Here is a 27,810-nt window from a genome sequence, read left to right as displayed (position 1 = left end):
AATCAGTTTGTAAATCAAAAATTAACAAAACAAGTATGTGGGGGAACAGCTGTGAGGGAAGAGCGAGTAGGAGTGGGAGGAGCGGCCGCCGGCCAGCCTCCCTAACTCGGTGAGTGTACGTGTGGGTCTGCTCAACTCTCAGCTCTGCAAAGCTCAGTGGTTGTGGCTTGGGGTGGGTGGCAATTAGGGAGAGGAGGAACACAGAAAGTACCCCATTCCCAGCCAGAAGAAAGATGTCGGCAGCTGGCAAATGCAACGCACTGTTCTCCCAAACACCCACGTGTATGCTTGGGTTGTGCATGTGTATCCTGAGGAGGAACCCTATACACAAGCACCATGCGCACACACACATACACAAGGGTGGCACAGTAGAATAGTGGTTAGCACAACGCTTTACAGTACCAGCGACCCAGGTTCAATTCCTGCCGCTGTCTGTAAGGAGTTTGTATGTTCTCTCCGTAAGTGTGTAGATTTCCTCCAAGTGCTCCAGTTCCCCCCGCCCCAGTCCAATGATGTACCAGCTGGCTAGGTTAGGATTAAATCGGGGGCCGCTGGGCGGTGCAGCTCAAGGGGCCAAGAAGGCCTTTTCCGCGCTGTATCTCAATAAAATTTAAAAATGCACAAGCACATAAATAACCACTGCACACAGAGAGGAACAGTTTAAACGCTGAATAAAGTTTTATGACAACTTTGCTCAGAAAAGAAAATCCAAGCAGTTCAAAACTAGCATTTTTCCTGAGCCCTTCAATTTTCTTCTCGGTAGCTCATGTTAAAAGTTATCCCCACAGATAACTGACCACCTACACAGTGTTACTGCCTAATCCCAGTTGGTAAAATTTAGGAAAGTACCATGCAGGGGATCAGGATGGCTGGCTGTGGTTTGGTTATCAGAGCAGGGCTGGCATTAACTCACTGCGGTTGTTGCAAAGTCACAAAGGGGTAGAAACTTGCCTTTTGCTTGCTGACACCAACAGATCTTTCGCACTGGTCACACACCATACTTCAGTGGCATTGAAGTCATGTGATACAGTGGAGGAGGGCTGTTCTGTATTATCCCATTGTTCCTAAAGTAGTAAAGGTCTGTCCCAATAATTGAGACCATTTTGGGATGGTCTGAACTCAGTTTGATACATCTCTCATTTGGAGAAATAAAGACAATAAATAAACAACCCATCTGCCCGTTTGTTATGAAGGAACGATGGTGGTCCCTATGAAAAAGAACATTGCTGGAATATGGTGTCAGAGAGGACACAGGGCGAGAGGAGTGTTCGAGAGGTGAAGAGGTTAAGAGGTGAGTTCTGGTGGTTGAGTTGAAGGTATTTAGCAGAGTGCAGAACATATTTAAAGGCAAACTCACTGTCACTCGTTACCAATATTGAAAAGATAATGCATCAAAACTACATCAACAACTGCATTGGTGCTGCTTCCTGCACCCATGCTGAGCTCATCGACTTTATCGATTTTTGCCTCCAACTTCCACGCTGCCCTCAAATTTACCTGGTCCATTTCCAACACCTCCCTCCCTTTTATCGATCCCTTGGTCTCTATCTCTGGAGAAAGTTTATCTACTGATATCTTTTATAAACACAGTGATTCACACAGTTACCTGGACTATACCTCTTCCCACCCTTTCACTTATATAAAAAGGTTTAAAAAGGCAAGGAATCTTCAACGGTTTTTAATTCAGAGCAAGAAGGCTGCGAATGAACTGCTGATTTTTCGGAGCGAAAGGAGTTTTTTAACTACTCGGGTTAAAGAGAGGCGAGACTGCGCAGGCGCGTGATGTCAGCCTGTAGAGCATGAAAGGTTTAAAAAGAAGACCACCGTATCCAGTGGGCAGCGTCAGAGTGGACAGCGGAGTGAGAGGTAGCAGAGTGGTAGGGCTTTGGCTCAACAGGCTTAGGCAGTAACGGGATGAGGCGAGGTGGGAAGTATCTGTGTGAGGCCAGTTTTCTGTGCTCGGTGTCAGATGTGGGGGGTCCTGGAGTCTCCCAGCCTCCCGGATGGCCATATCTGCACCAGGTGTGTCAAGCTGCAGCTCCTGAGGGACCGCGTTAGGGAACTGGAGATGCAGCTCGATGACATTTGGCTGGTCAGGGAGAGTGAGGAGGTGATAGAGAGGAGTTACAGGCAGGTGGTCACACCGGGGCCACGGGAGATGGACAAGTGGGTCACAGTCAGGAGGGGGAAGGGGAAGAGTCAGATACTAGAGAGTACCTCTTGTGGCTGTACCCCTTGACAGTAAGTACTCCTGTATGAGTACTGTTGGGGGGACTGCCTACCTGGGGGAAGCAGCAGTGGCCATGCCTCTGGCACAGAGTCTGGTCCAGTAGCTCAGAAGAGTAGGGAAAGGTAGAGAAAGGCAGTAGTTATAGGGGATTCTATAGTTAGGGAGTCAGACAGGTGATTCTGTGGACACAGGAAAGAAACTCAGATGGTAGTTTGTCTCACAGGTGCCAGGGTCCGGGATGTTTCAGATCGCGTCCAAGATATCCTGCATTGGGAGGGAGAACAGCCAGGGGTCGTGGTACATATTGGTACCAATGACATAGGTAGGAAAAGGGAAAAGGTCCTGAAAAATGACAACAGGGAGTTAGGAAGGAAGTTGAGAAGCAGGACCGCAATGATAGTAATCTCAGGATTACTGCCTGTGCCATGCAACAGCGAGAATAGGAATAGAATGAGGTGGAGGATAAATGCGTGGTTGAGGGATTGGAGCAGGGGGCAGGGATTCAGATTTCTGGATCATTGGGACCTCTTTTGGGGCAGGTGTGACCTGTACAAAAAGGACGGGTTGCACTTGAATCCCAGAGAGACCAATATCCTGATGGGGAGGTTTGCTAAGGCTACTGGGGAGAGTTTAAACTAGAATTGTTGGGGGATGGGAACCGAACTGAAGAGACTGGGGAAGAGGAGGTTAGCTCAAAAATAGAGAAAGCTTGTAGACAGTGCAAGAGGGAGGATAGGCAGGTGATAGAGAAGGGACGTGCTCAGACCAAAGGCTTGAGATGTGTCTATTTTAATGCAAGGAGTGTTGTGAACAAAGCGGATGAGCTTAGAGCATGGATCAGTACTTGGAGATATGATGTGGTGGCCATTACAGAGACTTGGATGGCTCAGGGACAGGAATGGTTACTTCAAGTTCCAGGTTTTAGATGTTTCAGAAACAACAGGGAGGGAGGCAAAAGAGGTGGGGACCTGGTATGGCACTGTTGATCAGAGATAGTGTCACGGTTGCAGAAAAGGTGGATGCCATGGAGGGATTGTCTACAGAGTCTCTATGGGTGGAGGTTAGGAACAGGAAGGTGTTTTTTATAGGCCACCCAATAGTAACAGGGATATCGAAGAGCAGATAGGGAAACAGATCCTGGAAAGGTGTAATAATAACAGAGTTGTCGTGATGGGAGATTTTAATTTCCCAAATATTGTTTGGCATCCCCCTAGAGCAAAGAGTTTAGATGGGGTGGAGTTTGTTAGTTGTGTCCAGGAAGGTTTCTTGACACAGTATGTAGATAAGCCTACAAGAAGAGAGGCTGTACTTGATTTGATATTGGGAAATGAACCCGGTCAGGTGTCAGATCTCTCAGTGGGAGAGCATTTTGGAGATAGTGATCATAATTCTATCTCCTTTACAATAGCATTAGAGAGAGATAGGAACCAACAAAAACCAACAAAAGATAGGAACCGATAGAAAAGCGTTTAATTGGAGTAAGGGCAATTATGAGGCTATCAGGCAGGAAATTGGAGGCTTAAGTTGGAAACAGATGTTCTCAGGGAAAAATACAGAAGAAATGTGGCAAATATTCAGGGGATATTTGTGTAGAGTTCTGTATAGGTACGTTCCAATGAGACAGGGAAGTTATGGTAGGATACAGGAACCGTGGTGTACAAAGGCTGTAATAAATCTAATCAAGAAGAAAAGAAAAGTTTACAGAAGGTTCAGAGAGCTAGGTAATGTTAGAGATCTAGAAGATTATAAGGCTACTAGAAAGGAGCTTAAGAAGGAAATTAGGAGAGCCAGAAAGGGCCATGAGAAGGCCTTGGCGGGCAGAATTAAGGAAAACCCCAAGGCATTCTACAAGTATGTGAAGAGCAAGAGCATAAAACGTGAAAGAAGTGTGACAGTGGGAAAGTGTGTATGGAACCGGAGGAAATAGCAGAGGTACTTAATGAAAACTTCACTTCAGTATTCTGTGTTTCTAAATGCCATCCCTTCTCTCAATTCCTCCATCTCTGACACATCTGCTTCCAGGATACGGTTTTTCTTTCCAGAACTAATGAGATAAAGCTATAAGGCCACAAGAAATAGGAGCAGAATTGGGCCATTTGACCCGCAGAGTCTGCTCCACCATTTCATCATGGCTGATGCATTTTTCCTCTCAGTCCCAATCTCCTGCCTTTCCACTGTATCCCTTCATGCCCTGGCCAGTCAAGAATCTATCAACCTCTGCTTTAAATATACTTAAAAGACTTGGCTTCCACAGCTGCCTGTGGCAAAGAATTCCACAGATTCACTACTCTAAAGAAATCTCTCCATTCTAAAAGAATGCCCCTCTATTCTGAGGCTGTGTCCTCTGGTCTTAGACATGCCCACCATGAGAAACATCCTCTCCATATCCACTCCATCGAGGCCTTTCAGCATTCAATGGGTTTCAATTAGGTCACCCTCATTCTTCTGAAATTCCAGTGAACACAGGTCCAGAACCATCAAACAGTCTTCACATGACAAGCTGTTTAATCCTGGAATCATTTTCGTGAACCTCCTTTGACCCCTCTCCAGTTTCAGCACATCCCTTCTATGATAAGGGGCCCAAACCTGCTCATAATAGTCCAAGCGAGACCTCACCAGTGGTTTATAAAACCTCAACATTACATGCTTGTTTTTATATCCTAGACCTCTTGAAATGAATGCTAACATCACATTTGAGATGTCCTCCTTCAAAGAAAAAGGTTTTCCTCTACCATCAATACTGTTCTCAGGCACATCTTTTCCATTACACGCATGTCTTCCCTCACTCCATCCACCTGCCATACCACCAGGTTCCTCTTGTCTCCACATACCAACCCACCAGCCTCCACATGCAGCACATAATTCTCCATAACTTCTGCCATCTCCAACAGAATCTCACCACCAAGCACGTCTTTCCCCACCCGCACCACTCTCTGCTATCCACAGGGTTCACTCCCTTTGCAACTCCCTTGACTATTCGTCCCTGCCCACTGATCTCCCTCCTGGCAAGTGGAACAAATACCATACCTGCCCCTACACCTCCTCCTTTATGACAATTCAGGGCCCAAACATTCTTTCCAGTGAAGCGACAATTCCCCTTTGAGTCTGTTGGGATCACCTACTTTTTGTGATTCAAAACAACAGATGTTCCTTTAGTACAGTGCAGAGTCAATGTGGCTTACTCTTGCCTCTAAGTCAGAAGATTGTAGATCAAGTTCCACCAGAAATACAGGAATGAAGGCTAACACTATGGTTTAGTATGGTACTTCATTAGGAGTGAGGAGATTTGGTATGTTAAAAAGACTTGAGCAAATTCCTACAGACGTACCATGGAAAACATTCTAACTGGTAGCATCACTGTCTGGTATGGAGGCCCCACTGTACAAGAGCAGAAAAAAGCTGCAGAGGGTTGTAAACTCAGCTAACTCTGTCATGGACACTAGCCTTCCCACCATTGCTCCTCTTCGAAAGCCGATACCTCAAAAGGTGGCATCCATCATTAAGGGCATGCCCTCTTCTCATTATTATCATCAGAGAGGTGGTACAGGAGGCTGAAGGCACACACTCAATGTTTTAGGAACAGCTTTATCAACACTGCCGTTAGATTGCTGAATGGACAACGAGCCCATGAACACCACCTCACTATGTCTGCTCTCTTTTTGCAATAATTTAATATACTATTTATAGTATATTTTATATGTTACACTGTACTGCTGCCTCAAAACAGTAAATTTCATGACGTATGTCAGTGATAATAAACCTGATTCTGATAGAATCCTTCGCTATATAAAGAAGCACAATCACTCAAGTCAAGAATGATGGTCTCCTCATGGGTTGTCTATTGTTGTTAGAGATGGTTATAGAGGCCGATCTGAAATCCACATATGCTGGTGCAGTGTGGGCAAGTGTAACGGTGGTTATGATTCGTGGTTGGGTCTTTCGGTTGTTCAATCTGTCCTTTCACAGCTACCACTTGTAGCGTAGCTCCCTCCAGGCGAGTGAAATGTCTTCCCAGTTTTCAGATGTAACATTGACTATCTTCAGGCTGATTCTGATGTCATCTTTGAAACATTTCCTTTGCCCGCCAGGAGCTCACTGACCTTCCTTTAACTGGAAGTAGAGGGTCAGCCTGGGGCACATGTAAGGTACTACCCTTGGTATTAAAATATTATACCCAGATCACGTCTGCTCATTTCAGGGATGTAACAGTTCACACTCCTCTACTTTGAAGAATAGTTGGGGTGTTTAACCCATTACCCTGCCCCTGAAACAATGTCCTGGGATTTCATTGCCTTCTAACTCTGCCTCAAGGAGCCTTTTCAATGTCCAGGTTCCTCTTCCAGTCATATGAACAAATCTGCAAAAAGAGTTATCAGAGAGGAAACTTGGTCAAATTGATCTTTTATTTGCAGGATATATGCATCGCTGACAATGCTAGATTTATTGCTAGGTTTAGCGGCCTGATAATGTACTGTTTTGCCTAATACTAGTGATCAAGGTTCGGTTCTTGTCACTGTCTATAAGGAGTTTGTCTGCTCTCGCTGTGACCACTTAGGTTTCCATTAAGTGATCCAACTTCAGTAAGTATGGGTTAGGGTTAGTAAATTCTGGCCGTATTATGTTGGCACTGGAAGCATGGCAGCACTTCAGACTGCCCAGGACACACGTTCAGACTGAGCTGGTTGTTGATGCAAGTAATGCATTTCACTGCATTTTTTTTGATGCACATGTGACCAATAAGGCTAATCTTTCATCTTTAATAAACCATGCCCAGTTGCACGTGAGAAGGGTCTCCAACTTTTAAAACACAGCAGATCTTCTAGTGATGATGCTACCGTGGTGCAGCTGAGCAGAGAGTTGGTTGCAGAAGTTATATCCAGTGATGACAAAGGAACACTGATTTGCTTCTAAGTCAGGATGGGCTGTGAGCCCAAGAATGACCTACAGACAAGGAGTCACATGCATTTACACCCACATTCTTTATGGGTTTGGAAGGTGCTGACAGATTCCCCTTGATAAATAATAGCAGGTCTTTGCTGAGATTGCACACAGTGATGGAGGGAGTGAGTGTATGGGATGGGGAATGGATGCTTCATCATTATTCTAAACTTTGGTTGCATCCTTAACCCCCTACACTTCTCCCTGAACAATCATGACTGTATGACCAGATTCTGCATCTACAGCTTTGCAGATGACTCCCTGTAGTGGGCTGGATCTCCAATAATGATGAGTCAGAATACAGGAAGGAGATGAGATGGTTACTATACTTAGAGATACTGCATACAACACCCCTTCTGGCCCAATGAACCATGCTGCTTGCAACCCTCCTATTTAGCACCAATCTAATCAGAGGAGATATACAAAGACCAATGAACCTACTGACTGGTATGCCTTTGGACGGTGGGAGGAAACTGAAGTGCCCGGAGGAAACCCATGCACCACGAGAGAAGGTACAAACTCCTTACTTCAAAGCTGGAATTAAATGGCGAACTGCGACACCCTGAGCTGTAATAGCGTCACACTAACTGTTGCACCACCCTGTCATGGCAATGAACTTACCCTCAATGTCGGCAAAAAACAAAAGAGCTGGTCATTCACTTCAGGAACTGAGGCAGTGCACATTCTCCTCCAAACAAGGGTAGGGTTGGGAGAGTTGAGTGTTTCAAGTACCTAGGAGTAAACATCACCAATAGCCTGTCCCAATCAACCACGTAAACATCAGGGTCGAGAAAGCTCATCAATACCTCTACTTCCTCAGGAGGCTAAACAAATTTGGCATGTCCCTATCAACCTCTCTTACCTATTCTTATCAATACACTGTTGAAGGCATCCTAGCTGGATGCATAAAGACTTGGTACGGCAATTGCTCTGCATGTGACTGCAAGAAACTGCAGAGAGTTGTGGACACGGCTTAACACATCTCCGAAAACAATCTCCCTTCTATGGACTTTGTCTATACTACTCGCTGTATCAGTAAAGCAGACAGAATCATCTCAAACTGCACCAACCATGGTCATTCTCTCTTCTCCCCTCTTCCTTTGGGAAGCAGATATAAAATCCTGACAGCATGTAGCACCATGCTCAAGGATAGCTTCTACCCCACTGTTATAAGACTGCAAAGAAGTTAATAGGATGACAAATTGGACTTTTCACCTCACAGACTACATTGTTTACTTGTACTGCACTTTCTCTGTAACCGTTACACTTTACCCTGCACTGGTATTGGTTTACCTTGTTCTGTCCTAACGCACTGAGTAATGATGTGATCTGTATGAGCAAAGGTTCATTTATTATCAAAGTATACAGCTCTGAAATTCACTGTACCTTGGTACATGTGACAATAATACACTAATTCCAGTTCCAATTCTCCTTCTTACATGCTGTAGGAGCTGCATCTACCCAAAGCAGCTAGTTTTAAGGCACCAGTAACCTGCTTTTGCCCCTTCTCCCGTCAGTAGAAATGGTTCCACCAGGCTTGGTAGCTAAGCCACATGTGAAGGCCAGGAGCTGCACTTGGTTGTCAGAGGCTATTTGAGGCACACACCATTGGGAGCATTTAATAGGTAGTGGGAGCTTGTTCCTATTACCATCCCCAGTTATAACAACCTTAAGGAACCTTAAGAGTTGTTTTGATGTACATATGACAAATAAGGCATATCTTTAATCATCTCTGATCAAATGCAGGGATATTCCATTACCCACCAACTTGTGCCTTACAGATGACGGAACTGCCTAGAATGTTGGGAATGAGTTACTTGCCACAGGATAAAAAGCCTCTGGCAGTTCCTGCCAGTTGACATGGTTGGACAATTCTTAATCCAGAGATTTCACCTATCTTTTCTTATTCCAGCAGGGATGAGCTGGGATTATCTTGGTCAGCATCTACAGGAAAGATGTAAGTAAGTTTGAAAGAGTACAGGGAAAACTTACAAGGAAGTTGCTGGTATTGGAGTACGTGAGTATAAGGAAAGATTGAATAGATTAGGACTTTATTCCTCGGAACATTGAAGATTGAGAGGAGATTTGATAGAGGTAAACAAAACCATGAGGGGCTCAGATAGGGTTAATGCAAGCAGGCCTTTTCCACTGAGGTTAGCTGGGACTGCATCCAGAGGCCAAGGATAATGAGCAAAATGTGAAAAATTTAAGGAGAAAGTGAGGGGAACTTCTTCACTCAGAGTGTCATGAGAATGTGGAATGAATTGCCAGCACAAGCTGTGTGTGAGATTTTGACGTTTAAGAGAAGTTTGGATGGCAGGGGTATGGAGAGCTACAGACCCGGTGCAGGTCGATGGGAGAAAGCAGTTTAAATTGGCACCAACTAGATGGGCCAAAGGGCCTGTTTCTGTGCTGTAATTTTCTATGACAATGACTAGAGTGATAATGATTTCTACCAAGGATTTCCCTCTGCATTGGGTTAAACCTTTCCATGTCAAACTATGCTCAATAGATTTGAGTGGCCAATATCCCAAAACAAGACAATAAAAAAATTTGAAGGGAAAATTCACTCACCTATTCACATGAGCTGATCGCATTACAACTTTAAGCAAAACTCAATGAAGGCAAAGCACAATACATAAAAGAGGGGATTGTTGAAGAGCAATTGTTACTATGTTGCTAATCCAGAGACATCAACTAATGATCTACAGAAATGAGTTCAAATTCAGTCACAGAGCACCCGGAAAATTTAAATTTCAATAATTAAATAAATCTAGAGTTTCTGAAGAAACAGCTTGCATCAGTAATATTGGTTGCTCATTGTTGTCCTTTAAAGGTGGAAATTTGCCGGTTTTTTATTACTCTTCACCCATCAAGCTCCTGGACATCTTCACTCACCACAACACTGATCTGATCACTGAACAGAATCTATGTACTTACATTCAAGACTCTACAACTCATGTTTTCAGTGTTATTTATTTTCTTATCTAATTACCATCATTATATATTCTTTTTCTCAGCTGAAGCTGGTAAAACCTGAGGTACGGGTATAGCCTAGCACGCTTATTCCTCAATTGTGAAGAACATTCAGTCTGTTCTCGTGGTGTTTAGTGTTGTGACTTTCTGAAGATTTACATAAATTTTGCTGTGCTGGCCTAATTGTTTAATGCTGTTGTGTAGTGACTTTGGGATGATACTAGTTGTAGATATTACTATTGGAACAAAGTATACCCTGTTCATGTTCCATAGTCTTTCAGTTTCCTCTTTTAATTCAGCATATTTCTAATGTTTTTCACTTATTGATTTCTGTATGTTATGTGTGTTTGGAATGATTACATCTATTAAGTAAGTTGTTCTTACGTGTTTTCTTTTGGTATTTATAGTTTGACTTCTTTTGCACATTGGTTGCTTGTCAGTCTTTGTGTGTGATTTTTACACCATAAGACCAAATGGTATAGGAGCAGAATTAGGCCATTTGGCCCATGGAGTCTGCTCCACAATTTCATCATGACTGATCAATTTTCCCTCTCAGGCTCAATCTCCTGCCTTCTCCCTGTATCTGTTCATGCCCTGACCAATCAAGAATCTATCAACTTCTAACTTAAGTATACCCAAAGACTTGGCCTCCACAGCCACCAGTGGCAACAATTCCACAGATTCACCACCATCTGGCTGCAGAAATCCCTCCTCATCTCTGTTCTAAAAGGACACCCCTCTATTCTGAAGCTGCGTCCTCTGGTCTTAGACACCCCATCTTAGGGAACATACTCTCTGACTCCATTCTATCAAGGTCTTTCAAACATTCAACAGGTTTCAATGAGATTACCGCTCATTCTTCTGATTCACTGATTTTATTGAACTGCTTTGTTCTGCTGTGAACGCCCATAAAAAAATTAATCTCAGGGTAGTATTTGGTGACATATGTGTACTTTGATAATAAATTTACTTTAAACTTTGAAATTGAACTTGATCTTACCTTTTTGTGACATTAGATCCAGAATAACCACCAACCTAACTTTGGAATGGCCGAGGAAACAAAGAAAGGATGTAAGTAAATGCTCCTCTTGCTCCACTAATGAATAAAATAAACCAAATCAAATCAAATTCATGTTCATTTATCATTCAGCCATTCTTGAATACAGCCAAACAAAACAGCATTCCTCTGGGGCCAAGGTGGAAAGCATACACAACGCATTCAAAACAGTGAGCAAAAAAACAATAGTCACACAAAAAAAATACATATATATTCCAAGACCTTGAGCGACATGTCCCACTGTAATCCAGCCTGTCATTCCATGCTGGAGGAACTCAGCAGGCCAGGCAGCATCTGAAGATTTTCTCTTGTCACTCATTCCACCAAATGAACATTGGAGGGCAGCATCGACGGGAGAAGACAGTCCCCAAATGAGCATGGACACCACACTGCACCGCCTCCAGTGTCTCCTCTCCTGGACTTTAGCCTGAGGTGCAGTCCTCACTACAACCAAGGCCACACAGCTCCCACGCCACCAAACAAGAGAAACATTATCGATGTTCAACAATTGCAATTCAAAGTATATACTGTTGAGTGAAACCAGCAGTGATTTTTTTAAAAATTATAATATTTTGGATTTAATGCAAATCACCATGAGGCATTGATAAGCATAACAATCTTTTAACTTAAAAAATGAAATGGTTCGACCAAGAAATACTTTGTGCTTTACATGCATTGCTTACACTGATTCATTTGTTTTTCAATAATAAGGAACTAAAGTATATGCCAACAAGAGTGAAAGTATACATTTAATATAAACTTCAGACCACACCACACCACATGCTCAACGTGAAGATTTATAAAGACGAGTGTTGTGAATTTGCCACCATCAAATCAAAAGCACACAACCATGTGAAAATCATGAGGGGCGTTGCAGAAGAGTGATAATATCTCATGTTGTGAACTTGCATTAGAGTGAAGTTAAAATATAGCTCTTCATCTAATGCTGACTTGTGGTTAGGAGCCAAAGCATTGTTCTGATGTGAAGAAAACTGACCTTGTTGCAAGGGTGAACTTCGGTAACTTTAATCTTTTGTGAGAAAAATCCAAGAGTAAATGGAAGGTCACAGCTTCAATTCATCAAATTCGTAAAGAAAGAAAGACTTGCATTTACACTGCAGCTTTTATGACCTGAGGACATCCCAAAGAACTTTGCAGCCAGTGAAGAACTATTTGATGTATCTTCACTGTTGTAAAGTAAGAAATGCCGCAGTCAATGTATGCACTGCCAGCTCCCACAGTTAGCCATGTCATAATTACCAGATGATGTGTTTTGGTGCTGTTGATTTAGGTGAAAATATTGGCCACATGTGAACAAGAGTTATGCTCCACCTTGAAATCGTGGGCTCCTTTATATCCATCTTGCTATGAAGAACTTAAATATGTTTTCCCTGAGGTTTGGATAAGGTTGCTCATGGTGCTTGGCAACAAATTACAAGACTACGATGTGAAGACGTGAGCTGCACCTCACCAACTCACTGCTGCGATTTGATCAATATTTGTAATGGGGTTGCAATTACGCATGCCAACAAAGAGGCAAAGAACATCAGTTTATTGAATTAGATCATGGTCTCTGTGGGGGCTTTGCTATTACAGCATGGTGGGTGGTGGGGAGTTGATGCTTTTGCTGGAGCAAGTGAGGGGAGGGGCGAGCAGGAGGGTTGATGTTTTTGCTGCTCCTTGTGAATTGGGGGGCTTTGGGATTCCGTCATTCATCCTTTGGGGGGTTTTTTTCTGTCTCCTGGAGGTCTGCAAAGAGTAAGAATTTCTGATTGTATATTGTATACATTCTCTGATATTAAATTGAACCATTGAACCTTTGTTTCTTCAGTAGGGGCATGTGCACCTTTATGTTAGAGGCCCATCCCATTCCAGAAACATAGCACAACTTGAATATAGAGCAGGAGAAATACTCCCCTGGAACTGAAATCAGTATCTATCCCTTAACCAACATCTCTGAAAAGGGATTATCCTTACCACTTCCTGATTACCTAGTCACATATCCAATAAATAATCAGATCTCCGCTTGGTGGGTGCAAATCTGCAAGGCGTCCTATGACTGCGATGTGCAAATGCAAATTATTGGAATTTCAAATTACAATAAAATAGTCTTTCTATAGCAATTCCTTTAACTAATGAATACCAACCTCCTCAAAAGGAATCAGGGGAGACACAAGAGACTCCAGATGCTGGAACCTGGTGCAACTACCTGTCAGGTGGTACACTTCTTGTAGGAACCATGTATCTATTTTCTGCCTGTATGTGTTGTATTTTGTGTGCACGTTTATTATGGGTTACTTGTCACGTGGATTTGGGCATGGTAAATGTGAAGAGTTTAGGTACGTAGTCATTCTTTGCCTTTAGCTCAGTTTTAGTCTGATTAAAGTAGGGAGTAGGTCAGGGGAATGATATTTTATTGTTGACCGTTTAAGAATGCTTGCCTTAGTATGCTTAAATTTGCTAACATTTAAGTATGTTTGAATACGCTTAGAATGCATATTTCATTAAATCACTAGTTTTAGTTTCATTAGGTTTTAATCATTCCAAGACTATTCGTTTTTGCTGTTTTCTTAATAAAGGATCAAACGTATTTTCTTCGACTTAGAACTTTGTTATTGGAGTGCGTGATACAGTGTCAACTCGTCTCTGAGTGGTTTAGGTTTGTTTAAAGTAACCACTACATTGCTGATGCTATCCTTTAATAGTAAAACATTGAATACACATAAGTAAGCAACAGGACTTGTCCTTTTTCCTTTAAAAAATCCAAAATTATTGTTGCTAATTCATTAATCAATAATAATCTTTGTTCAAAATTACCATAGGACACAAGAATATTTTCAAAGTTCAATTGTCAAAGTAAATTTTTTATCGAAGTTTGTATATGTCACCATATACTGTTCTGAGATTCATTTTCTTGCGGGCATTCATTGTAGAACAAAGAAACATAATATAATCAATGAAAAACTACACACAAGGACTGACAAACAACCAATGTGTAAAAGGTGAGAAACTGTACAAATCAAAAAATAAATATGTAAGTAAATAAATAATACTGAGAACATGAGATGTAAAGTCCTTTAAAGTGAGTCCATAGGTTGTGGAATCAGTTCAGTGTGGAGGTGAGTGAAGTTATCCATGCTGCTTCAGGAGCCTGATGGTAATATCTGTTCCTGAACCTGGTGGTGTGGGACCTAAGTCTCTGTACCTTCTTCCCGATGGCAATAGTGAGAAGAGAACATGGCCTGAACGATGGTTAAAAGATTATCAAAAGTTCCAGGTTTGTTCATTCACCATATATGGGTGTCTCAAGCAGGTCAGAATTTATTACCCATCACTCGATGTCTTGTAAGTCCAGGATAGGAGATTCATCCCTATTTGTGGTGGGTCTGCAGTCACATGAAGCCCACATCAGCTAAGAATTAATTTTCCTTCTCTTAAAAGTATTATTCAACCAAATGTGTCTGTGCAGCAGTTCTATAGTTTAATGGTAACTGATTCCAGGCTCAATTGAGTAAATGAATTTAAAGTCACCATCTTCCTAACTTGAATTCTGGCTCATATTTCTGAAGAGCCTGGGGCACATGCAAAAATATTGTTGGCATGTGGCATTTTGGTGCTGCCCCTCTATTCTTTAAACCCCATCCATAATAAAAAGATACAGTACATAATAATTATCTTTACTATCAAATGAAGCTGCAAAAGATTTTTTCACAACCCATGAGCAGTGAGATGCTTTCACAGGAAACGCCTCACGTCGGCTTGGCACCAGCTAAACAGTCGCTAAAACGCGTGACGGTGGGTAATACATTTGGAAACCCTTGCAGATCTGGTATACACATCAGTATTTTGATTGTGACCAGTTGCATTAACATTACTGTTTGGAAATTATGTGATTTTCAATTGTCTTTATAAAAGATTAATATTAATGACTTTCAAACAGGATTTCTAAAATGCTACTTTTAGTTTAATGTCTGTTATACTTTAGTATTAGAAAATTGAATACATGTAAGTAAGCAATAGAACTGATCACTTTTTCCATAAAATGTCCTTAATTATTGTTACTAATTTATTAATCAATACTAATCTCTGCTCAAAGTTACTATGGCATGAGAGAGAGCTTGTTAGAAAATTATTGTCACTTTGTGCACATGTTCTCAAAGAGGTTCACCACCCCTACACCAGACCTCTGGAAACCTAATGCAAAAGCTTAACCCTTACCTTACCACACTGACTCCGGGAATCTCTGGCCAATGGCCATTCAAATTGGAGAAGCAGCAATCAGAATGGTATTGAGAACACAAGAGATTCTAGGGATACAGGGAATCCTTAGCATCGTACACAAAATGATCAAGGAACTCAGCCAGTCATCTATGGAGTGGAAAGAACATTTCGGGCCAAGCACCTTCATCAGAACTACCAGCCACCACCTTGTAATCCTTTCCCTAACCCACCTTCTTTCTCTGGCTTCTGCCCCCTTCCTTTCCAGTCCTGGTTAGGGTCTTGGCCCAAAACGTTGACTCTTTATTTCTCTCCAGAGATGCTGCCTGACCTGCTGAGTTTCTCTCACATGTCTTATAGGAAAGGTTGAACAAGGTAGGGCTTCTCTCTTCAGAGCAAAGGAGGGTAAGAGGTGGAAAAGGGAGATACATTAGAGACTGGAGTTCGAGGCCTAATGCTCGGTGATCAGTGGGTCCTGGGATTGAAGCCAAGGTCTGAGGATCAGGCAGAAGTCTGGAAGTTGAGATGGAACCCCACGTCTGCTCATCCCCGCGAATCGCTAAAAGTCTGCTGGGGAAATGAAAGGACGAATGCCAGGCAAGTCGGAGGCTCAGGTTGGTGGATGCTGAAGATTGAAGGTGGCCTGTCCTGGTGCTGGAAGACTGTGTATGTGTGTGGGAGGAGAGTGGCTTGTTTTACTGGTATTGTTTTGTTGTTTGTTATGGCCATGCTATGTTGACGCCGGACTGTGTGGCAACACTTGCAGGCTGACCCCCACCCCGCCAACCCCGAACATCCCTAATTGTATTGGTTGCTAATACATTCCATTGTGTGTTCCAATGTACACGTGGTAAATAAATTTGAATATTGAAATCTTGAAATCCAACATTTAAAAGATTCTTTGATAGGTACATGGATGAGAGAAAAATGGAGGGTTATGTGGGAAAGAAGCATTAGATTGATCTTGGTTAAATGGTCAGCACAACATCGTGGGCCAAAGGGCCTGCACTCTGCTGTATAATGTTCTATGTTCCATTTTGTGTGATATTCAGAACCTCGTCCATGTTCAGGAAGCACACACTACAGCAGAAGGAATGTGCCACCTCACATAATACCCACATTCTCATTAGTCACCTCATGCCCGTCTGCAAAATAGTCTGCAGTTCCCATACAGGTCTCATCAGTCGCCCCAGGATCACAAACCTGCAGGGGAAGTAAGTCACCTTGATCCAAAAGGGCTGACAACAAAGAAAACAATACCTTGCTCCCAAATATGTTGGTAAGCACCTGAGTAGTATCCGTAGTTTCGCTAATTATGTCAGACAATGTTCTTTGTACAGATTTCATACCATAAAAACATTCACGTTGCACATCTGAATGCAAAATCCTACAAAAGGTAGTGGATACAGGCCAGTCCATCGAGGGTAAAGCTCTCTGCTCCACGGAGAACATCTACACAGTGCGCTGTCACTGGGAAGCAGCATCCATCTCCAGGACCCCCACCACTCAGTTCATGCTCTCTTCTCATTGCTGCCATCAGGACGAAGGTACAGGCGCCTTAGGACTCACTCCACCAGTTCGTGGACATCAAGCTCTTGAACCAGTGGGGATAACTTCATTCATCTTCACTAGTCTCATCACTGAACTGCTCCCACAAGTTATGGACACACTCTTAAGGACTCTTCATCTCATTTTCTTGATATTTATTGTTATTTATTTATTTTTATTTTTATCTTTTTGGTTTGTAACATATCTCAGGATTGTATATGGTGATATATACATTGATAATAAATTTACTGTGAATTTTGAACTTCACTTCCATTTTAAGTGTTTCACAGACAATCACACACTTAGAAGTGTAGTCATGGTATAAAATAAAATATTCTTGAAAGGTTTCAAGCTGCCCCCAAGCATATAAAAAATTCAGAAGCTGTTGGCTGTTAATTATCACAATATATCTGGCTAGCTTTCATCTGAAATGTTTTCCTTTGAACCCAGTTTCCAATTACACTTGAATTGTTTCATCTAATGGGAAAAATCCCAGAGATTATTGCAGGGCCCTTACAAAGGGTGTTATATAGAATTGAAAAGCTCGAACGATACAAGTTCAATGGCCAACAATTGTCACAGTGATCTGGGAATTTTGTTTTAATTAAGAAACGGAGCTTTTCTGGTTTTAAGTTTCTCTCATCCTGACGATAAGGAATGAAGAAAATCAGGAAAAGATTAGGAAAAGCCGGGTGTAGTATCCAGCACACAGAAAGCAATATGCCAGGACAGATGTGGAATTCAAACTCAAATTTGAGATTGTACAAGGGGACACTCATACCTGTTCTAACCAATAGATTTACTTTTTTCTTCAAAACGAGAGGTTCAAAAGAGAATATTGTTTGAGTTTACCTTAATTTAAGGAAGCTTGTCATAGTGAAATGAGAGGGCAAAAGAATTCAAACCAGAAACCTGAGATTCAAAAGCAGAATCAGGCAAAATGGGATATGTTGCTAGCTAGAGGCATTTAGTGACGAGAATTCAATCTGAGCAGTACACACAACAAGCCAGGATCTGGGAGTCTTTGGGGGAAACAGAAATAAGTGAGGTCAGCACAACAAAGTAAGGACTTGATCGGAGAACAACGCAGTGCTGTAGCCAGAGGAGCTGATAGAGTACAGACAAATACAGCTGGGGCTTTTACACCACCTAATGGCGTAAAAGGGGCAATTCCAAATATCTGCAATCTAGTGCTCAAGGCAGCAGAAGACAGTCATCAATGAAAGAAAATGCCACTCTTAATCTTTCCCTTATGTTCCACAATTTTCCATCTTTAAGATATATATTGTAAAACTTCAACATCATACCACTGCTAAAAATTCACTGTCAATATAATTACTCGATTTTGGTATTGGTGTTGGTACTGTACTTGTTCATTATTGACACGTGTACAAGGATGCAGCAAAAAGCTGGTCTTGCATCCTTTTAATACAGATCAAATCAGTACACAGTGCTTTGAGCTAGAATAAGGAAAATCAATAACAAAACAGAATAAAGTGTAAAAGTTACCAAACAGTACAGTGCAGGTAGGTGATGAAGTGCAATATCATAACCAAGTAATAAGATTTCCTGTTCATTAAGATTCTGTGAAACAATATATACACTCAGTGGCTAGTTTATTAGGTATTTCCCATACTTAATAAATAAAGTGGTCACTGAGTGTATGGTCGCGGTCTTCTGCTGCTGTAGCCCATTCATTTCAAGGTTCAATGCGTTGTGCATCCAGACATACTCCTCTGGACATCATTTTTGTAACAGGTGGTTATTTGAGTTACTGTTACCTTCCTGTCAACTTGAACCTTTTTGGCTATCCTCCTCAGGCCTCTCTTATTAACAAGACATTTTTACCCACAGAACTTCCACTCTTGTTTTTTGCACCATTCTCTCTAATCTCTGAAAATCCCGGGAGATCAGTAGTTGTTCAGAAACTCAAAGCACCCCATCTGGCACCAACAATCATTCCCCAATCAAAGTAATTTAGATCACGTTTCTTCCCCATTCAGATGTTTGGTCTGAACAACAACTGAACCTCTAGAACATATCTGCACATTTTAATGCATTGAGTTGCTGCCACGTGACTGGCCGATTGGATATTTGCAGTAACAAGCAGGTGTACCTAATAAAGTGGCCACTGAGTGTATATAGGAACTATACAAAATATCGAACATCTTACATTTGACCAAAATGCCATTCAGCTGACTTAGTCAAAATCCTCATTGGGAGGAGGGAATGTTTACAGAAACCGGACCCTCTGTCTGAGAGAATGAGAACATCTTGGAGTGAATCTACTTTCAAAACGTTCAGTTGCCATCATCAAATAAAATAATTGATCCATCTGCATTGACGGAAATATTGGATTGTGGTAGAATTATATCAGTATAAAGGACTGTGCAAAAGTCTTAGGCACCTATATATAGCTGGGCTTATACAGTACTGTGTAAGACTTACACAGTACTGTAGTAATTTTGTGTATTGCACTGTACTGCTGCCACAATAAAAACAAATTTCATGATATATTTAAGTGATAATAGACCTGATTCTGATATGTGTCTCTATTGTGGACTGAGAGCGGGAAGGGGGCAGGGAGAGGGGAACCAAGGTTGGAAAAGGGGGAGGGAGAGGGGAGGGAATGGGAAGAACCACAGAGACATTCTGTAATGATCAATAAACCAATTGTTTGGAATGAAATGACCTTGCTTGGTGTCTCAGGGCTGGGAGGATGAAATGTTCACATTTGTGCCGCCCCACACCCACCCCCAACCCCAACCCTGGCATTCCTTCTCTACCACCAGTACCACACCCATCCTGCAGCACTCCACCCTCACCATTCCTAACGTCCTTTTCTCTCGCCAGATTTACAAACTCGCTCTTCATTCCACATTGACTGTACTGTGCAAAGGTCTTAGGCACCATACCTATATAAATGTGCCTAAAACTTTTGCACAGTGCAGTATAGAGATCTCACATAAAGAGGCCATTCAGTCCATTGTGTCCTTGCTAACCAAAGCAGACCTATTCAACCATATCCCATCTCCCAACACTCGACCATTGTCTTCAGTGAGAAGACTTCAGTGCACCTTCATGTACGTTTCAAATGTGACAAGGGTTTCGGTCCGCTCTTGCCTCGCAGACCCCTCCAGCTTCCGAGTGAAAACACGTCTCCTCAATTCCTGTCTAATTATTCAACCTATTACCTAAATCTGTGTGCCTGACTATTGACCTCTCAGCAAAGGGAAATAGGCCCTTCCTGTTCCCCCTCATAACTCTACATGCCTCGATTAAATCTCTCCACTGTTCCAAAGAAAACAGCCCTGGCCTAGTCAATCTCCCTCACGGCAGAATTAAAAGTAGCATATTGAGCAGCAGTTGCGAAAAGCAAGAGGTTTGAATTGTGTGGGAGGCAAGATGAGAGGAACTCGGAGAAGCAGGCTGCCCACACGAAGAGAGAGATGCAAAGAGTCTTCCAGACCACTTCCCCTGTCAATCCCCCTCAGTCTCATTGCTCCCATTTCCTCTGCGTTTCAAATATTGGCAGGTAGGACGCGGCTTGATCCGTGCCAGGCATGTGTCGGTTGGCAGCTCCTCCGACCGGGCTTGTGCCTTATCTGACATAATATTAACGGCCAGCTGTATGTTGTGTTTAATTGTTGTGGTAGATGACTAATTGCGTTCTGGCTGCAGTTTTATAAATTAGCACCAGCATCCAACCCCACCCCACACACCCCCTCAAAAAAAAGAGTTAATGAATCCCTTTCTGCACTAAACCCTTAACAAAACCAGCTTTTATAATGTAGAATGTGTATGAGTATGGGAAATGAAACAAGGGCTCAATGTGACCCAACGAGTTGGCGCCACTAGTTGATGAGCAGAACACAACTGATAAAGATTTACTGCAAGAGAAGAGGAAACACTCTGCTGGCCTGATTATAGCTGTGAATACAAAGTTCCTCAGTGTGAATGTTCCAGATGAGTGATCACAGGCTGTTCGTGCAGTGGTTATTCTTCAGCCTGACAACAGCTGCAAGGCTTGCTGGGTGGGAAAACAAAACGCACATAACACAGCACAGAAAAAATAGTTGACAGGTTGCTGTTAGCAATGGCAACTGTGTGAGGTTTTGAATGTTGGTGGTGGGGAGGGTGCTGGGGAGGAGGGGGGAGGGTGGAATGGGGCCGTTTAGCATGAGATGGGTTATGAATGAACTTTTTCACACAGGAACAACTGAAAATAGGATAACTATACAAAAAGAAATATCGGTGTGGAGAGACGCCACTGTTTTTTTTTCCCTGAGCCACAATATCCTTCAATGGCCCTCTTTGAAGTGATTGTTCATAAAGTAGCCTAACCCATGCTCTGCAAAGTTCATTTTAAAGATGTTTCTCAACGGAAAGTAAGCAACATTGACACGTTGATAATTAATAATCAGTATAGGAGCTGTTGTATTAAGATTGCGTAGATCCTTCTTCTAAAGTTATAGAACTAGAATGCTTACCATCCCAGCTTATTATGCACAGGGTTTAAAAGAACTATTTCTCAGTGATCCTTTAAGGTTGTGAAGGAGCATAATCTTTCAAAAGGGATGTATCTGGGTAAGACACTGCTGGCAGTATCTTGTATCAGGTAGGAAGTCATTCAATATTCCTTCATGCTAAATATTTGCACACCCCCAGAAATAGAGATTAAATGGTTGTGATTATGTTTCAAGAAATTCATAGACACTGTAATATGGAGTATTATTAGGTACACTCTCAATTATTTAAGTAACACTCCGTTATGGAATTTTTGTTTCTAAGAAAATGCAAGAGTATCAAATGCAGTCCCCAAACAGACAGAGACAGGGTTATGGTAGTTAATAGCTGCTTGAGGTGGTCAAAGGTCTCAATTCACCCTGAGAAACTGTTCCTTTATTTTTTTGCAATCCATGCTATTCTCTTAGCATATAGGGTAGCTGTCAGGAGTACATCTTTAATGCAATACGACAGCAGGGCATGTAAAATATTACAAACTAATGCTGGTCAGGGCATATCATCGCTGGCGGAACATTGGGAAAGCACAAAAGGGTTTATTCAAAAAAAAAATGACACACAAGTACTTGACTTGTTGGGTTCAATTATATCATTACTTACTCACTTTAAAAGCGCGATAGAATAGGGAAAGCTTTGGGGGAAATCTGTGCCTAGGGTGGGATAAGCAGAAGACAAGGATAAGCAAGAGGCTTGGATATGCAGAAGGCACAGATACCCAGCAGGGCAGTCCAGCTGCAAGCCTTCAGTGTGCTTGCCTGCCTTCAGGGGCTGTGTGCAGCGAACAATGGCTCAAACCCAGTCCAGTGCCAAAAGAACTTGTCTATCAATTCCTGTGCATTCAGAAGCTAACCTCCTGCTGGGCCGGTTAAGATCGTGCCAAAAGTGGGACCAGAGTGCCATTACAAAGCAGGCACGGCAACGCCTCCGCTTTCTTACAAGTTTGCACAGATTCGGCACGTCAACTAAAATTTTGACAAATTTCTCTCGATGCACAGTGAAAAGTATCCTGACTGGTTGCATCATGACCTGGGATGGAAACACCAAAGCCCAAGAATGGACAGGCCTACAAAGAGTAGTGGACACAGCCCGGTCCATCACAGGAAAAATCCTCCCCACCATTGAGCACATCTACAAAGAACATTGCCACAAGAAAGCAGCAGCCATTATCTTAAACCCCAATGTCAGGCCATGCTCCCTTCTCACTGCTGCCATCAGAAAAGAGGTACAGAAGCCTTAAGTCTCAGGATCAGGAACAGTTATTACCCCTCAAGCATCAGGATCCTGAACCAGTGTGGATAAGTTAACTCATCGCAATTCTGAACTAATCACTTAACACAACCTATGGACTTTAAAGGACTCTTCTACTTATGTACTCAGTTTATTTATTTATTTATTTATTTATTTATCTATCTATCTATCTATCTATCTATCTATTTATTTATTTATTTATTATTATTTGTTTCTTGCTTTGTATTTGCAAAATTTGTCTTCTTTTGCACATGGGTTGTTAGTCAGTCTTTGTGTGTGGTTTTATCATTGATTCTACTGTGTTTCTTTGTTTTATTGTGAATGCCTGCAAGAAAATTGAATCTCAGAGTAGTGACATACACATACTTTGATAATAAATTTACTTTGAACTTTGAGTGGAAAAGAAAGGTGGTTATACCTACAAAGGTAACCAAATAAATACCCATCCCCAATCCTACATTTCCCCTCCTCCATTTCTCCACCGCCCTGGTATCAAACATAATGGCTCCCCCATCCTTCACGAAGGCCAAGAGCAGGCCTGCTGCTGAACTGACAATAAGAGAAGAAAAAGGCTACAAGAGCTGACAGGGTAGAGATATATCTCTACCAAAGGAGGTGTGAGATGCTTTTCCTACCAATAGCCTGCAAGTTACCCTTGGGCAGGGTATAGCACCTGCTTAGCCACCCATTCAGGGTCACATGGGAGCAGGATGTGAATGGTTGTATGAGTAGCTGGTGCATATCACAAGTCCTGGTTATGTGACCATTGAAGCCTGGCAGACAATCTCTGAAGCGTATTGATAACAGCTGGGGTCACCCATCTTGTAAAGACACTGCCCAGGAGTAGACAATGGCAAACCACTTCTGTAGAAAAATTTGCCAAGAACAATCATGGTCAAGACCATAATCACCCACGTCATATGGCACAACACACAATGATGTGTTTAATCAGATTTCCCACTGTCGGAGTATACCATATGTGCACATAAATTGGACACAGATTATGCCCAAGTCAGATTTAAATGCCATTCTGTATACATTTGATATCACTAGCAAACCTCACAAACTTTGGGAAATTGTCCTAGAGGATCCCATTTGGAAATGTGATATTTTCCCAGCGTCAAGCATGCAAATAATGATGTCAGCACACTCATTTCTGCAATTACCCACTGGAATACAATCAGAATCAAATCAGGTTTATTGTCATTGACATACTGTACGTCATGAAACCTGTTGTTTTGTGGCAGCAGTACACTGCATGGCATAAACAACTTCTATAAGTTACAAATAGAAATATAATAAATAGAGCAAAAAGGGAATGGTGAGGTAGTGTTCATGGACTGTTCAGAAATCTGATGGCAGAGGGGAAGAAGCTGTTCCTAAAATGTTGAGTGGGCATCTTCAGGCTTCTGTGCCTCCTCCCTAATGATAATAATGAGAAAAGGGTATTTTCCTTTTGGTGAGGGTCCTTAATGATGGATATTACCTTGGAAACATAGAAACATAGAAAACCTACAGCACAATACAGGCCCATCGGCCCACAAAGCAGTGCCAAACACGTCCCTATCTTAAAATTACCTAGGCTTTACCCATAGCCCTCTATTTTTCTAAGCTCCATGTAGCCATCCAGGAGTCTCTTAAAAGACCCTATCGTTTCCGCCTCCACCATAGTCCCTTTCGGAATGGCAGGCTGTGACCAGTGGGGTACCGCAAGGTTCAGTGCTGGGACCGCAGCTGTTTACAATATACATTAATGATTTAGATGAAGGGATTAAAAGTAACATTGGCAAATTTGCTGATGACACAAAGCTGGGTGGCGGTGTGAAATGACAGGAGGATGTTATGAGAATGCAGGGTGACTTGGACAGGTTGGGTGAGTGGGCAAATGTATGGCAGATGCAGTTTAATGTGGATAAATGTGAGGTTATCCACTTTGGTGGCAAGAACAGGAAGGCAGATTACTATCTAAATGGAGTCAAGTTAGGAAAAGGGGAAGTACAACGAGATCTAGGTGTTCTTGTACATCAGTCAATGAAAGCAAGCATGCAGGTACAGCAGGCAGTGAAGAAAGCTAATGGCATGCTGGCCTTTATAACAAGAGGAATTGAGTATAGGAGTAAAGAGGTCCTTCTGCAGCTGTACAGGGCCCTGGTGAGACCACACGTGGAGTACTGTGTGCAGTTTTGGTCTTCAAAATTGAGGAAGGACCTTCTTACTATTGAGGGAGTGCAGCGTAGGTTCACAAGGTTAATTCCCGGAATGGCGGGACTGTCATATGTTGAAAGATTGGCGCGACTGGGCTTGTATACACTGGAATTTAGAAGGATGAGAGGGGATCTGATTGAAACATATAAGATTATTAAGGGGTTGGACCACTGGAGGCAGGAAGCATGTTCCCGCTGATGGGTGAGTCCAGAACCAGAGGCCACAGTTTAAGAATAAGAGGTAGGCCATTTAGAACAGAAAAACTGGCGGAAAAACTTTTTCACCCAGAGAGTGGTGGATATGTGGAATGCTCTGCCCCAGAAGGCAGTGGAGGCCAAGTCTCTGGATGCATTCAAGAGAGAGTTAGATAGAGCTCTTATAGATAGCGGGGTCAAGGGATATGGGGAGAGGGCAGGAACGGGGTACTGATTGTGTATGATCAGCCATGATCACAGTGAATGGCGGTGCTGGCTGGAAGGGCTGAATGGCCTACTCCTGCACCTACTGTCTATTGTCTATTAGTCGAAACATTAAGTTCAACTGTCAGAAAGTTACGTTGCAGCTTTATAAAACTCTGGTTAAGCCACATATGGAGTACTGCATCCAAATATGGTCACTTCTTCCCCCCCCCCCCCATTATAGGAAGGATATGAAGGCTTTGGAGTGGGTGCATAAGAGCTTTACCAGGATGCTTCTTGGATTAGAGGATATATGCCATAAGGAGGGGTTGGAAAGACTTGGGTTTTTTTGCCACCAAAGTGGCGGAGGCTGAAGGCAGACCTGATATAAATATATAAAGTATTGAGAAGCAGGGTATTAATTTAAGTTGGGAGGGGAAATGTTCATAGGAGATATGCAGGGGGAGCATTTTTAAACAGAGTGGTTGGTGCCATTGGATTGTGGTGGAGGCAAATACAACAAAAGCATTTAAAAGGCTCTTAAATAGGCAGATGAATCTGCAGAGAATAGTAGGGTACGGACATTTGTAGAGAGAAGGAATTAGTTAGTTAGGCTTTTAATTAGTTGGGCACAACATTATGGGCCAAAGGGCCTGCTACTGTGCTGTCTTATTCTAAGTTCTATTTCTGCTGATTTAAAACATCAAGTATTTGGTCGAAATGCTTTGTTTTCTTCTCAATGTTATTCTTTTCTGTAACAGCCTGTTCTTTTAAGGCTTTGATAACTTTTAAAAGCAATGTGTAACAGCCACCATCTCTCATTTGGTTCCCAAACTTTTTATGCCATGGACCAATGCCATTTAGCAAGGGATCCAAGAATCCCAGGTAAAATCCACTGAAGGTAATGTTTTTACAGGTGAATCAAGTGATAAGTTCCAAGTGTTTTTTTAAAACTGGATTTTTTTTCCACTTCCATAAGTGTAAGACATAGGAACAGAATTAGGCCATTTGGCCCATTGAGTCTACTCCTGATATATCGTGGTTCAGTCAGCTGACCAATAGCACAACACAACCAGTAAACAGTGAGCCCCAGTTTCTAGGCCATTATATCTGATGTTAAACCTAGAATTAACACCCAATTTCAAAGCAAATTTATGGAAAAGTGAGGGCCTCAACTTTATAACATAGGGTTGAAAATGTTCTCCCCTTGCTCATGATCAATTAAATCTAGGTGCCAGTATAATGGATTGTGAAGTTAATAACCTGTAACCAGTTAGTCAAAAATTCCTTTTAGGTAACATTATCACATTAGCCAACATACCAAAATCCAAATGTCACTTTTAGGAAATCAAAGTCAAGTCAAAGTAAATTTATTCTCAAAGTACGTACAGTGTACGTCACCATGTACGACCTGAGATTTATTTTCTTGCAGGCACTCACAGTACAACAAGGAAGTGCAATAGATTTGATGAAAAATTGCACACAAAGATTGATAATCAATGTGTAAAAGAAGACAAATAGTACAAATTTAAAAAAATAAAAACAAACAATAATACTGAAAACATAAGACCATAAGATATAGGAGCAGAAGTAGGCCATTCAGCCCATTGAGTCTGCTCCACCATTCAATCATGGGCTGATCCAATTCTTCCAGTCATCCCCACTCCCCTGCCTTCTCCCCCTACCCCTTGATGCCCTGGCTAATCAAGAACCTATCTATCTCTGCCTTAAATACACCCAATGACTTAGCCTCCACAGCCACTCATGGCAACAAATCCCACAGATTTACCACTTTCTTACTGAAGTAATTTCTCTACATCTCAGTTCTAAAAGAAAATTCTTCAATCCTGAAGTCATGCCCTCTTGTCCTAGAATCCTCTACCATGGGAAATGACTTTGCCATATCTAATCTGTTCAGGCCTTTTAACATTCAGAATTTTTCTATAAGATCCCCCTTCATTCTCCTGAACTCCAGGGAATACAGCACAAAAGCTGCCAAATGTTCCTCGTATGGTAACCCTTTTATTCCTGGAATCATTCTCATGAATCTTCTCTGAATCCTCTCCAATGTCAGTATATCCTTTCTAAAATAAGGAGCCCAAAACTGCACACAGTTCTCCAAGTGTGGTCTCACGAGTGCCTTATAGAGCATCAACATCACATCCCTGCTCTTATATTCTCTACCTCTGGAAATGAATGCCAACATTGCATTTGCCTTCTTCACCACCGACTCAACCTGGAAGTTAACCTTTCGGGTATCTTGCACAAGTCCCTTTGCATCTCTGCATTTTGAATTCTCTCCCCATCTAAATAATAGTCCGCCTGTTTATTTCTTCCACCGAAGTGCATGACCATACACTTTCCAATATTGTATTTCATTTGCCACTTCTTTGCCAATTCCCCTAAGCTATCTACGTCTCCCTGCAAGTTCTCTGTTTACTCAACACTACCTGCTCCTCCACCTATCT

The sequence above is a fragment of the Hemitrygon akajei genome, chromosome 6, assembly GCF_048418815.1.
Source record: "Hemitrygon akajei chromosome 6, sHemAka1.3, whole genome shotgun sequence".
Lineage (NCBI taxonomy): Eukaryota > Metazoa > Chordata > Chondrichthyes > Myliobatiformes > Dasyatidae > Hemitrygon > Hemitrygon akajei.
The sequence above is the reverse complement of the archived record's forward strand: the minus strand, read 5'-3'. Positions refer to the sequence as shown.